Consider the following 16,282-nt stretch of genomic DNA (forward strand, 5'->3'; position numbering starts at 1 on the left):
CTTGCACTAAAAAATATTAAAATCACACAGGCTATATAGGGACGTAAAAATAGCCCTTCGAGACAGTCTGAGAGTCTGGCATTGGGAGGAAGAACCCCCAGAGCACTCAGCCCTGAAGGTCAGTGGGGCTTGAGAGCAGGAGCTCCACAGGGCTGGGGGAAACACTCTGGGAGGGTGCATACAAGAGTGCACTGGGACCCAGCACAAAGTAGTACCTCCATAGGAACCTGGGCTAGACCTACCTAGGGATCTTGGAGGGTTTCCTGGGGAGGCAGGGGTTGGCTGTAGATCACTGTGGGGGACAAGGACACTTGTGGGGGGAAGGATCAATATTCCTCAAGGAATACTGATCAGCGTGAGCTCTCCCGGAGGTCCCTCTGTTGGCAGCAAGACCTGGTCCCACCCGACAGCCTGCAGGATCCAGTGCTGGGATGCCTCAGGCCAAACAACCAGCACATAGGAACACAGCCCCACCCATCAGCAGACAGGCTGCCTAAAGTCCTACTGAGCTCACAGCCACCTCAAAACACACCCCTTGGCACAGCCCTGCCCACCAGAGGGACAAGACCCAGCTCCACCCACCAGAGGGCAGGCACCAGTCTCTCCCACCAGGAAGCCTGCATAAGCCCCTGGACCAGCCTCACCCACCAGGGGGCAGACACCAGAAGCAAGAGGAACTGTGATCCTGCAGCCTGTGGAAAGGAGACCGCAAACACAGAAAGTTAGACAAAATGAGACAACAGAGAAACATGATGCAGATGAAGGAACAAGATAGAAAACCCAAAAGGACAACTAAATGAAGAAGAGACAGGTAATCTACCTGAAAAATAATTCAAAATAACGATAGTAAAAATGATCCAAAACCTTGGAAAAGGAATGGAGGCACAGACCGAGAAGATACAAGAAATGTTTAACGAAGAGAAGATTTAAAGAACAACAATAAACAAAAAGAGATAAACACCACAATAACTGAAGTGAAAAATACACAAGAAGGAATCAAAAGCAGAATAACGGAGGCAGAAGAACGGATAAGTGAGTTGGAAGACAGAGTGGTGGAAATCACTGCCATGGAAAAGAAAAAAGAATGAAAAGAAATCAGGTCAGGGACTTCTCTCATGGTCCAGTGGTTAAGACTCCATGCTCCCAATGCAGGGGCCTGGGTCCAATCCCTGGTCAGGGAACTACATTCCACATGCATGCCGCAACTAAGAGCCCGCATGCTGCAACTAAAGACCTCACATGCCGCAACTAAAAAAGATACCGCATGCTGCAACTAAAGATCCCAAATGCTGCAACTGAAGATCCCACGTGCAGGACTTCCCTGCTGGCGCAGTGGTTAAGAATCCACTTGCCAATGCAGGGGACATGGGTTCGAGCCCTGGTCCAGGAAGATCCCACATGCCACGGAGCAACTAAGCCCGTGTGCCACAACTACTGAGCCTGTGCTCTAGAGCCCATGAGCCACGAATACTGAGCCTGTGTGCCACAACCACTGAAGCCCATGCGCCTAGAGCCCATGCTCCACAACTAGAGAAGCCACCACAATGAGAAGCCCACGTACCGCAACGAAGAGTAGCCCCTGCTTGCTGGAACTAGAGAAAGCCCGCGTGCAGCAATGAAGACCCAACACAGCCAAATAAATAATTTTTAAAAAAAGATCCCACATGCCACAACTAAAGATCCCACATGTCACAACTAAAAAATCCAACATGCCACAACTAAAGATCCCACATGCCGCAACTAAAGATCCTACATGCAGCAATGAAGATCGTACATGCCACAACTAAGACCTGGTGCAGCCAAATAAATAAATGAATGTTAGAAAAAGAAAAAAGAAATGAGAACAGTCTCAGAGACCTCTGGGACAACATTAAACACACCAACATTTGCATTAGATGGATCCCAGAAGAAGAAGAGAAAGAGAAAGGGCCTGAGGAGATTTCAAACAGATTTCAAATAGAAATCTCTTCTATTTGAAGAGATTATACCCAAAAACTTCCCTAACACGGGAAAGGAAAGAAGTCACCCAAGCCCAGGGGGTGCAAAGAGTCCCATCCAGGATACAACCAAAGAGGCCGAAACACATATTAATCAAACTGACAAAAATTAAATACAAAGAAAAAATATTAAAAGCAACAAGGGAAAAGCAACAAACAATATACAAGGGAATCCCCATAAGGTTATCAGTTGATTTTTCAGCAGAAACTCTGCAGGACAGAAGGGAATGTCACGATATATTTAAAGTGATGAAAGGGGAAAAACCTACAACCAAGAATACTCTATCCAGGAGGGCTCTCATTCAGATGCGACAGAAAAATAGAAAGCTTTACAGACAAGCAAAATTTAAGAGAATTCGGTGCCACCAAACAGGTTTACGACAAATGCTAAAGGAAGTTCTCTAGGCAGGAAATGCAACCCAAAAAACTACAATAGATACACACACAAAAAAGAAAAAGCAACCAAACACAGCACTAAAGATAGTCATCAAATCACAAGAGAAGAGAAAAAAAGAGGAAGGGAAGAAAAAAAGACCTACAAAAACAAATCCCAAACAAGAAAATGGCAATAGGAACATACATATCGATAATCACCTTAAATGTAAATGGATTAAATGCTCCAATCAAAAAACACTGGGTGAATAGATACAAAAACAAGACCCATATATATGCTGTCTACAAGAGACCCACTTCAGACCTAGGGACGCATACAGACCGAAGGTGAGGGGATGGATAAAGATACTCCATGCAACTGGAAATCAAAAGAAAACTGGAGTGTAAATACAATTATCAGACAAAATAGACTTTAAAATAAAGACTGTTACAAGGGACAAGGAAGGACACTACACAATGATCAAGGGATCAATCCAAGAAGAAGATATAACAGTTGTAAATATATATGCACCCAACATAGGAGCACCTCAATACATAAGGCAAATGCTAACAGCCATAAAAGGGGAAATCAACAGTAACACAGTAATAGTGGGGGACGTTCACACCCCACTTACACCAATGGACAGATCATCCAAACAGAAAATAATAAGGAAATATAAGCCTTAAATGACATATTAGACCAGACGGATTGAATTGATATTTATAGGGCATTCCATCCAAAAGCAGCAGAATAAACTTTCTTCTCAAGTGCACATGGAACATCCTCCAGGATAGATCACATCTTGGGCCACAAATCAAGCCTTGGTAAATCTAAGAAAACTGAAATCATATCAACTATATTTTCTGACCACAACACTATGAGATTAGAAATAAATTACAGGGAAAAAACAAACATATGGAGGCTAAACAATATGTTACTGAACAACCAATGGATCACTGAAGAAATCAAAGAGGAAATCAAATAATACCTAGAGACAAATGACAACAAAAACACAATGATCCAAAACCTATGGGACACGCCAAAAGCAGTTCTAACAGGGAAGTTTATAGCAATACAATCTTACCTCAGGAAACAAGAAACATCTCAAATAAACAACCTAACCTTACACCTAAAGCAACTAGAGAAAGAAGAACAAGCAAAACCCAAAGTTAGTAGAAGGAAAGAAATCATAAAGATCAGAGCAGAAATAAATGAATAGAGATGAAGAAAACAACAGAAAATATCAATGAAACTAAAAGCTGGTTCTGTGAAAAGATAAACAAATGGATAAACCTTTAGCCAGACTCATCAAGAAAAAAAGGGAGAGGGCTCAAATGAATAAAATTAGAAATGGGAAAGAGAAGTTACAACGGACACAACAGAAATACAAAGGATCACAAGAGACTACTATGAGCAACTCTATGCCAATAAAATGGACAACCTAGAAAATATGGACAAATTTCTAGAAAGGTACAACCTTCCAAGACCGAACCAGGAAGAAATAGAAAATATGAACAGACCAATCACAAGTACTAAAATTGAAAAAGTGATTTAAAAACTTACATCAAACAAAGTCCAGGACCAGATGGCTTCACAGGTGAATTCTATCAAACATTTACAGAAGAGTTAACACCTATCCTTCTGAAACTCTTCCAAAAAACTGCAGAGGAAGGAACACTCCCATGCTCATTCTACAAGGCTACTATCACCCTGATACCAAAACCAGACAAAGATAGCACAAGAAAAGAAAATTACAGGCCAATGTCACTGATGAACATAGAAGCAAAAATCGTCAACAAAATACTAGCAAACAGAATCCAACAACACATTAAAAGGATCATACACTATGATCAAGTGGGATTTATCCCAGGGATGCAAGAATTCTTCAATATATGCAAATCAATCAATGTGATACACCATATTAACAAATTGAAGGATAAAAACCATATGATCATCTCAATAGATGCAGAGAAAGCTTTCGACAAAACTCAACCCCCATTTATCATAAAAGCTCTCCAGAAAGTGTATATAGAGGGAACCTACCTCAACATAATAAAGGTCATATATGACAAACCCACAGCTAACATCATTCTCAACAGTGAAAAACTGAAAGCATCTCCTCTAAGATCAGGAAAAAAAAACAAGAATGTCCACTCCCACCACTTTTATTCAACATAGTTTTGGAAGTTCTAGCCATGGCAATCAGAGAAGAAAAAGAAATAAAAGGAATCCAAATTGGAAAAGAAGTAAAACTGTCACTGTTTGCAGATGACATGATACTATACATAGAAAATCCTAAAGACACTACCAGAAAACTACTAGAGCTCATCAATGAATTTGGTAAAGTTGCAGGATGCAAAATTGATACACAGAAATCTCTTGCATTCCTATACACTAACAATGAAAGATCAGAAAGAGATATTAAGGAAACACTCCCATTTACCATCACATCAAAAAGAATAAAATATCTAGGAATAAACCTACCTAAGGAGGCAAAAGACCTGTACTCAGAAAACTATAAGACGCTCATGAAAGAAGTCAAAGATGACAAACAGATGGAGAGATATATATACCATGTTCTTGGATTGGAAGAATCAATATTGTGAAAATGACTATACTACCAAAAACAATTTACAGATGCAATACAATCCCTATCAAATTACCAATGGCATTTTTCACAGAATTAGAACAAAAAATTTCACAATTTGTATGGAAACACAAAAGACCCTGAATAGCCAAAGCAATCCTGAGAAAGAAAAACGGAGCTGGACGAATTAGGCTCCCTGACTTCCAACTATACTACAAATGGTTCTGTGAAAAGATAAACAAATGGATAAACCTTTAGCCAGACTCATCAAGAAAAAAAGGGAGAGGGCTCAAATGAATAAAATTAGAAATGGGAAAGAGAAGTTACAACGGACACAACAGAAATACAAAGGATCACAAGAGACTACTATGAGCAACTCTATGCCAATAAAATGGACAACCTAGAAAATATGGACAAATTTCTAGAAAGGTACAACCTTCCAAGACCGAACCAGGAAGAAATAGAAAATATGAACAGACCAATCACAAGTACTAAAATTGAAAAAGTGATTTAAAAACTTACATCAAACAAAGTCCAGGACCAGATGGCTTCACAGGTGAATTCTATCAAACATTTACAGAAGAGTTAACACCTATCCTTCTGAAACTCTTCCAAAAAACTGCAGAGGAAGGAACACTCCCATGCTCATTCTACAAGGCTACTATCACCCTGATACCAAAACCAGACAAAGATAGCACAAGAAAAGAAAATTACAGGCCAATGTCACTGATGAACATAGAAGCAAAAATCGTCAACAAAATACTAGCAAACAGAATCCAACAACACATTAAAAGGATCATACACTATGATCAAGTGGGATTTATCCCAGGGATGCAAGAATTCTTCAATATATGCAAATCAATCAATGTGATACACCATATTAACAAATTGAAGGATAAAAACCATATGATCATCTCAATAGATGCAGAGAAAGCTTTCGACAAAACTCAACCCCCATTTATCATAAAAGCTCTCCAGAAAGTGTATATAGAGGGAACCTACCTCAACATAATAAAGGTCATATATGACAAACCCACAGCTAACATCATTCTCAACAGTGAAAAACTGAAAGCATCTCCTCTAAGATCAGGAAAAAAAAACAAGAATGTCCACTCCCACCACTTTTATTCAACATAGTTTTGGAAGTTCTAGCCATGGCAATCAGAGAAGAAAAAGAAATAAAAGGAATCCAAATTGGAAAAGAAGTAAAACTGTCACTGTTTGCAGATGACATGATACTATACATAGAAAATCCTAAAGACACTACCAGAAAACTACTAGAGCTCATCAATGAATTTGGTAAAGTTGCAGGATGCAAAATTGATACACAGAAATCTCTTGCATTCCTATACACTAACAATGAAAGATCAGAAAGAGATATTAAGGAAACACTCCCATTTACCATCACATCAAAAAGAATAAAATATCTAGGAATAAACCTACCTAAGGAGGCAAAAGACCTGTACTCAGAAAACTATAAGACGCTCATGAAAGAAGTCAAAGATGACAAACAGATGGAGAGATATATATACCATGTTCTTGGATTGGAAGAATCAATATTGTGAAAATGACTATACTACCAAAAACAATTTACAGATGCAATACAATCCCTATCAAATTACCAATGGCATTTTTCACAGAATTAGAACAAAAAATTTCACAATTTGTATGGAAACACAAAAGACCCTGAATAGCCAAAGCAATCCTGAGAAAGAAAAACGGAGCTGGACGAATTAGGCTCCCTGACTTCCAACTATACTACAAAGCTACAGTAATCAAAACAGAAATACAGATCAATGGAACAGGATAGAAAGTCCAGAGATAAACCCACACACCTATGGTCAACTAATCTATGACAAAGGAGGCAAAAATATACAATGGAGAAAAGACAGTCTCTTCAGTAAGTGGTGCTGGGAGAACTGGATAGTACATGTAAACAAATGAAATTATAACATTCTCTAACACAAAACACAAAGACAATCTCAAAATGGATTAAACACCTAAATGTAAGACTCTCTGACATAAATCGCAGCAAGATCTTTTTGGATCCACCTCCTAGAGTAATGAAAATAAAAACAAAAATAAATAAATGGGACCTAATTAAACTTAAAAGCCTTTGCACAGCAAAGGAAACCATAAACAAAATGAAAAGACAACCCACAGAACGGGAGAAAATATCTGCAAACAAAGCAACCAACAAGGGATTAATCTCCAAAGTATACAAACAGCTCATGCAGCTCAATATCAAACAACCCAATCAAAAAATGGGTGGAAGATCTAAATAGACATTTCTCCAAAGAAGACATACAGATGGCCAAAAAGCACATGAAAAGATGCTCAATATCAGTAATTATTAGAGAAATAGAGATCAAAACAACAATGAAGTATCACTTCTCACTGGTCAGAATAGCCATCATAAAAAATCTACAAACAATAAATGCTTGATAGGGTGTGAAGAAAAGGGAACCCTCCTGCACTGTTGGCGGGAATGTAAATTGGTAGAGCCACTATGGAGATTCCTTAAAAAACTAAATGTAGAACTACCATATGATCTAGCAATCTCACTCCTGGGCATATACCTGGAGAAAACCATAATTCAAAAAGATACATGTACGCCAATGTTCATTACAGCACTACTTACAAGAGCCAAGACACGGAAGCAACCTAAATGTCCATCAACAGAGGAGTGGATAAAGAATATATGGTACATATACACAATGGAATATTACGCAGCCATAAAAAAGAACAAAATAATGCCATTTGCAGCAACATGGATGGACCTAGAGATTGGCATACTGAGTGAAGTCAGCCAGAGAAAGACAAATATATTGCTAACATGTGGAATCTTAAAAAATGGTACAAATGAACTTACTTACAAAACAGAAATCGAGTCACAGATGTAGAAAACAAACTTATGGTTATCGGTGGGGGGTGGGGGAGGGATAAACTGGGAGACTGGGATTGACACATACAGACTGCTATATATAAAATAGATAACTGGGCTTCCCTGGTGGCGCAGTGGTTGAGAGTCTGCCTGCCGATGCAGGGGACACGGGTTCGTGCCCCGGTCCAGGAAGATCCCACATGCCACGGAGCGGCTGGGCCCGTGAGCCATGGCCGCTGAGCCTGCGCGTCTGGAGCCTGTGCTCCGCAATGGGAGAGGCCACAACAGTGAGAGGCCCGCGTACCGCAAAAAAAAAAAAAAAAAAAAAAAAAAAAGATTAATAAGGACCTACTGTATGGCACAGGGAACTCTACCCACTACTCTGTAATGACCTATATGTGAAAACAAACTAAAAAAGAGTGGATATATGTACAACTGATTCACTTTGCTGTACACCTGAAACTAACACAACATGGTAAATCAACTATACTCCAATAAAAATTGTTTTAAAAAATGAAATACAGGAGCTAAGACTCTTAAGTACTTCACGTGCCAGCAGTGACAGTAATGCTAGAGCTGAATCATCTCATTAATCCTCACAGTAACCCCACGAGAGAAACCATTACTCTCTGCACGCTGCAGATGATGACAAGGCACAGAGAGGCCAAGTAACTGCCCCAGGTCACAAAGCAGATAATCAGAGGAAGGGGACGCAATGAGGGCTTCAGAGCTACCACTGACAAGTTTTACGATAAACCTTCAGTAGGTGACGATGATGAAGGCTTGGAGACGTTGGAAGAAGACACAGAAGAAAGTTCAAGAACGCGGAGATTGCAGCAGGGCTAGGATGGAAGCAAAGGCAGTCAGGCAGGCCTGAGTTTGACCCTGGCTCAGCTACTTGTGGCTTTATCAGGATCCTCAACCTCTTGGAGCCATAATTTCCTCATCTGTAAAATGGGCCCAGGGAGCACTACTTCAGAGGTTTGCTGGGAGGAATGAATGCGCTCACTTGGGTAAAGCACTGCACGCTAGACATGGTAGCACCTTCCAACTGAGATGCTGACTCCCACAGGTGTGCCTGCTCAGAGCCCCACACAGGCCATTCCAGACACACAGGCCCCCAAGGTTCCTAGGGAGCCAGAGCCTGCGGGGCCGCCCTAAAGCAAATGCAGTGCATCAGCATCACCAGGAACTTGTCGGCAGCGCCAGCGCACCTTCCCCCGAATCAGAACTCAGCCTGCTCTGGAGTTTCAGATCCTCTCCTATATAGAGCTTCACTGCTCCTCCTGTGGCCCAACCAGCAGTACCATCACCTGGTCAATCACTGAAATGCAGGACCTCGAGTCCGAGCCCAGGCCTGCTGGGTCACGTCCTCACCTTCCCTGGACGTGCTTATCCCTTGGAGAGTTTCATCCTCCAGGTGATGAGAGCAGCTTCACCTAGGTCAGTGCCTCTGGCTGTGGCTGCACAACAGAATCACCTGGGGAGTTTAAAAATCCACTGTGCCCAGCTCCCACCGCCACAATTCTAACTGGCTGGGGGTACAGCTTGGGCACTGATGTTTTCCACGGCTTTCCAGGTGAAAATGGGAGCAGGAAGCACAGGGAGCCTCTCTCCTGCCTCGGCTGCTCCTGGCTGCAACCAGACCCACTTTGAGGCTGCAGACTCAGACATCGGTGGACAGCTCTGGAAGCCTCCAGAAGCCAGCCCGAGGGAGGGGGAAGATGGGGCTGGGGTGAGCCCAAGGATGGAGCCCCCAAGGACCCGCACGTCTGCCCCAAGTCAGCTGGCGCTGGTCTGGACAAGGCAGAAGCCCTTTACGGGGCAGTGGGGGACGGACTTGCACCCAGCCTGCCTCCTCTGAATCCTTACAGCTGCGCCTCTGTTCCCACAGGAGGAAGGCCAGCACCTTCTAATTATAGATGCAGTCGACTCACAGCCGGGCGGGTGAAAGTGATTCACCGGCTCCTAGAAGCCAGGCCCTGCGAGTTTTCCACCTTTCCCACCTCACGCGCAGGCCCCGGTGGGCGTGAGGGCATCCCAGGCGCAGGGGGGAAAGGAGCGCTCCTGCCAGCTCGGGAGAGAGCTGGCTCTGAATTCAGTGTCAGCGCTTGCCCGTCTCTTCCCTCGGTTTACTTGGCTCTCTGGGGGCACCATGGAGGAAGAGGGTCCTCCCTGCATGTGGGCCCAGGGTCCCCATGGCCCAAGCCTCAAAGGGTGCCGGGGTGCCAGGCGAGAAGGCTACAGCCACTGCCCCCGCACAGGCAGAGTGGCACGGTGGCGGTCAGGGGGTGGGCAGGGAAGACTGGCCGGGCAAAGGCTGAGCCTGAGGGACCCTTTACTGCCTGTCTGGATGAGCCGCCACCAGCGGGCTGGCCGTGGGTCAGGCGGGCCAGGTGGGCGAAGCAAGGAGGCGTACGAGTTTCTTGTGGCGGCACTGTTGCCCTCTCCCTCTTGCCGCCTCTCCCGGGGCTCCCGCCACCACTCTGCCTGACACAGGCTGTCCCGGCACCCCTAGGCTCGGCCAAGGCACTCCATCCGACTAACTCCTGCTGCCGCCCTGAGCGTGATACGGCTGCAGCTACCCCTACACCACGGTCCAGCCCAGGCCCCCGCCTGCTGAAACTCCATTCCTGCAGCGCTCCCTGTCTGCACCCTCACCCGTGACCCTCACGTGCACACCTGCCGAGTCCTTTCCTGTGGTTTCAGGCCTGGGTCTGGGACCTGGCGACAGAGTCCAGGCTGGAGTCAGGAGACACTGTCTCGACGACGATGGGGAAGCCTCTGAGCTGCTCTGAGCCTCCATTTCCTCCGCTGTAAAGTGGGCGTAGAGGTTCTTGCCCCTCCTCCCTCGCAGGGTTGCGATAAGGGTTCGATGAGAAAACATGCCCCTGGGAGCGGGAGCAGTGCTGTTCTGTGCCACCCGCCTCTGTGCCTTGCCTCGATGGCAGCCTAGTGGCCCAGCACGGGCTGCCGCCACTTCTGACCCACGGCCTCTGACCTAGGGCCTCACAGCCATCCGCAGGCCACTGGCCTCCTGCGCGGGCTGTGGGTTCTGCTCAGGTGCGAGACCCTGTGGCTCCACCCCAGCCCATGCGTGCGTGCGCGTACAACCCAGGCGTCCGGGGGTGGGGGTGGGGGAGGTCGGGTAACACCCTGGGGCAAACTCGGATTAATGAGGCACAAAAGCTTCCCATCCCCACTATCTACTTGCTCTCTCTCCCTCCCTCCCTCCTGCTTCCCCGGGACCAGCTCCCCCGTAAAGTGGTGGCACGTTAGCTTTGCCTCGATCTCTAGGGAGGCTGGGCTCAGAGAAGGGCAGCCATTCTTCTTGCTTCCACAGCCCCTCCCATGTCGAGATGAGGCACAGCTGAAGGCTCCCAAGCGCCCAGAGGGCCAGAGCTTAGGAGCCCACACACCCAGTCCCTGGCCCAGGCCTTCTCCAGCTGTTGGTTTGCGGCAAGTTACTCCATCCCTATGAGCCCCAGCTGTTTGTCAAACAAGACACTGGTCCCCAGACTTCCCGGCCTGGGTGTGGGGATACAGGAGGGGAGAAGGCAAGGAGGGTGGCTTCAGCCCAGAACAAGTGCTCACACACCCGAAGTGTCGTAGTTCCGAAAGTAAACAGCATCCTCTGGGTTCCGCTCAGCCCGGCCAAGGCCTGCATGAACATGGGATTCCTTCCTGCGGGTACAGCCCGGAGCTCTGCGTCCACACAACTCAGGCTGGAGGCCCCGCTGAGGCTCTCGGTGAAAACCTTTAGCTTCTGGGTACGTGCAGCTGCCCTGCACACACAGCGCACACAGACACATGCGCACACCTTCTAAGGAACACACCGCTCCAAAGCATCAAGGACATGGAAGCTGCTGCACTGAGGGCCCAGGAGGAGAGGGAAACACAGTGGGGAAGTAAGAGGAGATCTTAGGCAGCCCCACTGCTGTGAGAGATGCCGGCAAAGATGGGAAAAGAGGGTTTTTAGGAACTTGCCACAGAAGATTATGAATGAAATGCCCTTCTGCAGCCTCTTCAAGAGACTCGGCCACGCCACACAGCTTGTGGGATCTTAGTTCCCCATCAGGGATCGAACCCGCACCCCCTGCAGTGGAAGCGCGGAGTCTTAACCACTGGACCGCAAGGGAAGTCCCTCTTCAAGAGACTCGGCCACGCCACACGGCTTGTGGGATCTTAGTTCCCCATCAGGGATCGAACCCGCACCCCCTGCAGTGGAAGCGCGGAGTCTTAACCACTGGACCGCAAGGGAAGTCCCTCTTCAAGAGACTTTGGCTAGAGATCTGGGTGCCGCTCACTGCTGCAGTGCTTTCTAATGTGGCCCTAGCGAAGGGGAGCCTGCAGGCAGCAAAATCGGGAGGAGAGTATCTGTTCCTGGCTACACGCGTGCAAAAGCCGGACACCCGCCGGGAGGGGCGGCCACACACACAGGCATGTGTGTACGGCTTTTGTGACCCGGGGCACAGTCCTTCCACTCACAAACTCCAGCTGTGCCCAAGACGGCCTTCAGAGACCCTGCACTCCACTCTCATCACACAGGAGCCCCCTGGACCCCTGGGAGCCGCAGCTGTGACAGTGGCCCACATGGTGCTGAGCCAGGGCTGCTGGACTCACTACGACAGCCAGAGCCCACCATGTGCACCCGGACGCATCCATGGCTACACCGTCATGTATCTTCATGTCCTCCACTCACACACTCGTCCAGGCCTGGGTACAGGCCTTTCCCAAGTGCTTTTCCTGCTTCCTCTACTGAGAGGCTCAACAAGCCCTGGGGAGGCCTGACACTGCCCAATGGTCTCGTAAAAGGTTCCCACAGCGGAGGCTGTCACAAACAATTTACTTAATCATACTTGGGTAAGGAATGCACGTGACACTGACTCGAGACAAACATCCAATTACTGCAGCATCTGTGTGCAGGGTTGTCCGTGCTCACAACTGTCCGGGGCAGCGCTGCACAGCTTCCTGGAGGTGTTCCCATGCCCAGGGGCTGCTCCTGCCTCATCTCTTGCCTCCTGGCCCTTGAGGGGGAAGGTCCCTGCCCAGAAGCAGGGTCCGGGGGCCTCCAGTTCAATGCCCCAGCTCTGGGCAGGAAGGCGGGCTGGGAGGGGACGGCAGGAAGGGACTTGGGGCTACAGGTGGGGCAGGGACCTCGTCCTTCAGGAGCCACTTGGGAGGGACCCCACCCGTGGGCTCTCCGGGGTCCGCAGGCCTCCTGGCCTCTGATGCCCAGCTACCTGCTCCCAACACCACCTCTGCCCTCGGGGCACATCCTGGGAAAGGGGTGGCAGTGCTCAACGAGCATTCACTGCGCCCCCCCAGGGCAGCCTCAGACACAGCCAGCTCGGCCCCAGCTGAGAATGGGGACGGCAGCCCAGGGAGGGGACAGCCTGCTACACAGCTGGCCGGGAGCAGTGTCAGGCCCTCCACTCAACTCTGAAAGGGAGGAGCTGTCTGGGGCAGGTTCCCAGGGCACAGTCAGAATTCAGGATCCCTTCCAATCTTGGAGTCTGCAATTCCGGAAATTTCTAAGAAATGGAGAAGCAGGGAGAAGCTTTCTTTGACTAACCTTTGGTACTTTCAATGTTTATCATCAGGAGTTGGGAGCCCAGCCATGTGCTGGGCTTTACATATCTCATCTCAACGCAATCCCTCCAACCTACGGGGGGCGGTGTGGAGATGCCCATTTCTTAGATGAGGTTGCCAAGTGCCCACGACTTGCACTAAGCTGCTTAGGCAGGCAGTGGTGAGTAGGTCTGTCCAGGCCTGCCTGCCCCACTGCCCTGCTCCTTCTGGGGACTGTCATTTCTCCTCATCATTGTGCCTGGCCGGGGTATAACCTTCCGAGCATCAGATGAAGGCTGAGGCCCTCGCCCTGGGCACATGGATAAGTGCCCATTCCCACGGCATTCTGCATATGATTTCAGGGATTGACGGGCTCCCAGAAGCTCATCCATGGATGCCAAGTTAAGCATCCCAGCTTCCTGGAAAACTGGGACAAAAATGGCCCTGAGGGCCCATCTTGCATGAGCCCCCAGGGATCTGCTGGGAGGTGGAGGAGGGGCACGAGTCAGCCCCCTGCCTCTGCCAGGCTTTGCAAGTGGTGCTTCTTTCGGAGGCAGCACATGGACTTCTATTTTTTAACCTACTCAACAAAATGGAGACTATTTTTAGCTCAGCAAGCTGCAGGGCATCACAATTAGCAACTGAAAATTACACATCTTGCCAGTCTCCCCTCTGTTGGCTGGAGGAGAGAGAGAGAAAGTGCTCCTGGGGTGAGCTGGTTGCCAGCCCTGGCCCACACCCTGGTGGGCCACTTAACCAGGAGGGCAGCCTTTGGCCAAGATTTCAGAATGAGTGCATTCAGGGGGCTGTCTCTGGTTTCATCCCAGTTCCAGAAAAATCCAGAGCTGGTGGGAGCCAGGCAGGAGCCCCATCAGCTCTCAGAGGCCACAGTTAGGGAGAGACCCATGCTGGCTACTTGAACCAGGGCCAGCAACACTGGAACCCAGCTCGGCTGGGGACCTCGGGCAGCTGAGGCCAGGCCTCCTGCCCCATCTGCACAATGAACCCAACCACCCTTCTAGGGCTAACTGTCTGGTTCTCTGATGTCATTTGCACTGGGGTGGGGTAGGAGGTGGGGTGTTCCACAGAGCCCTTGCTCTTCAACCGACAGACTAACCAATCATTCACTCACAAATGGCACCAAGGACCTGCCTAAACACTGGAGATCTGCCAATGAAGGAAACAGGGTCTCTGTCCCCACTGAGACCCCCGGCGCAGCCTGTGGCTGTCAGGCGTGATGACCACACAGATGAGGATGTGATATTAGGGGTTAGAAGGAGAGCAGTGCTCTGGAAGAGGAGAAGAGGGTCGGGAGAGCAGCTGCCAGCCTGAACCCAGACACTCCTAAGGCAGAAAGCTCCCTCCTGGGGGCCCTTCTTCCCCTCCCCAAACCCCAGCTTTCAGAGTTTCCTAACTTTGAGCTGAAATGTGTGTCTCTTAAGCTCCAGAAGCCCTGGTCCTATCTGCTGGGACCACATGCTGAAGATCTGGCTGCACACGAGCGGCTGGGCGAGGCCCGGCCACCCCATGAGCTGGGACCCAGAGGCCTCTCTGTAAAATGGCACCTGCGGCAGCAACTTCACAGGCAACAGTGAGCACGGCCGGAGGCCACCGTGCCCCAGACACGCTTAGTACCTGCTGGTTTCGGTGGAGTCAGAACTGCAGGACACTGACAGGCACTTGGGAATACCTGTCCTCCAGGTTACCCACCACCTTCCTAGACACAGTTATGGCAGATGGTACTGCCCCTCTCCTGATCCCGCCTCTGAGGCCCTCTCCCCTCTCCGCAGCCTGGGCAGCCACGGGGCCCTGGTGCGGCCAGGAAGAAAGTGGGGAGAAGCTGCCTCCTCTGTCCAACCATACAGATCCACTGGCCCAGCTGCACTGCCCTGTCCTGGCAGGTAGCGCTCAGAACTGGCTCTGGGGACTTCCCTGGCAGTCCGGTGGTTAGGACTCTGCTTTCACTGCCGAGGGCGCAGATTCGATCCCTGGCTAGGGAACTAAGATCCCGCAAGCCTTGCAGCGCGGCCAAAAGTTTTCTAAAAAAATTTTTTAAATAGAAGAACTGGCTCTGCCTTAGAGGTGGCTGCTCTGCCCGGGGTGGGGAGTGGTAGGGGTGACATGTTCTCTTTAGTCCTCACCCCTGTACTCCTGTGGCCTTGCCAGCAGGGAAGAAGTCCTCCTGAGGGCACGGCCGGCCCCATCCTTGCAGGCGGGGCCGCGGGAGCACCCTGCAGCTCCCATCCTCCCAGCCTGATGGGCCTCGGGGGCAGGAGGGCGAGGGATGACGTTTTTCACATAAACCAAGCTTCAAGAAACCGTACTCGCAAGTGCCGGGAGGAAGAGCCACATTTACCTTCGTGTACCCTTGGGGCCACCAGGGCAGGCCCGGCCCCAGTGCAGGGCTGCAGGCTGGGATCCAGCCAGGAGGTGGCTGGCATGGGAACCAGAGCCACGCAGCACTTCGGCACCTTCTCCACAAAGGCCCGGCCTCCAAGAGATGCGAAACAATTAGAGCTTTGTTACAGATGCATGATTCATTTTTTTTTTTCCTTCTGAATTCCTTCCTATTACCAAATCCTATTTGAATTGACTACAGGAATCTTGCCATCTCCTCCTCACACTCCTAAATACAGATTCTGCCGCGTTGGGGTTTTCTCCTCCTTCTGTTCTGCCTTTCTGTCCAGTCAGCTTCTTCTGGTGGCTGCTCAAGGGACAAAATGTCATTGTCCACCAATAACCATCCCATTATTGAGCCTTGAGAGGCCCGAGGAGGAGCAGGTAGGATTTCAGAGAATCCCTGCCCTCTCCCCACAGGGCGGGCTGCTGGCAAGCCGGCCTCCCACTCAGGGCCCTCAGGGCAGGGCGAG

This window comes from Neophocaena asiaeorientalis, unplaced genomic scaffold (assembly GCF_003031525.2).
Source record: "Neophocaena asiaeorientalis asiaeorientalis breed wild unplaced genomic scaffold, Neophocaena_asiaeorientalis_V1.1 scaffold351, whole genome shotgun sequence".
Taxonomy (NCBI): domain Eukaryota; kingdom Metazoa; phylum Chordata; class Mammalia; order Artiodactyla; family Phocoenidae; genus Neophocaena; species Neophocaena asiaeorientalis.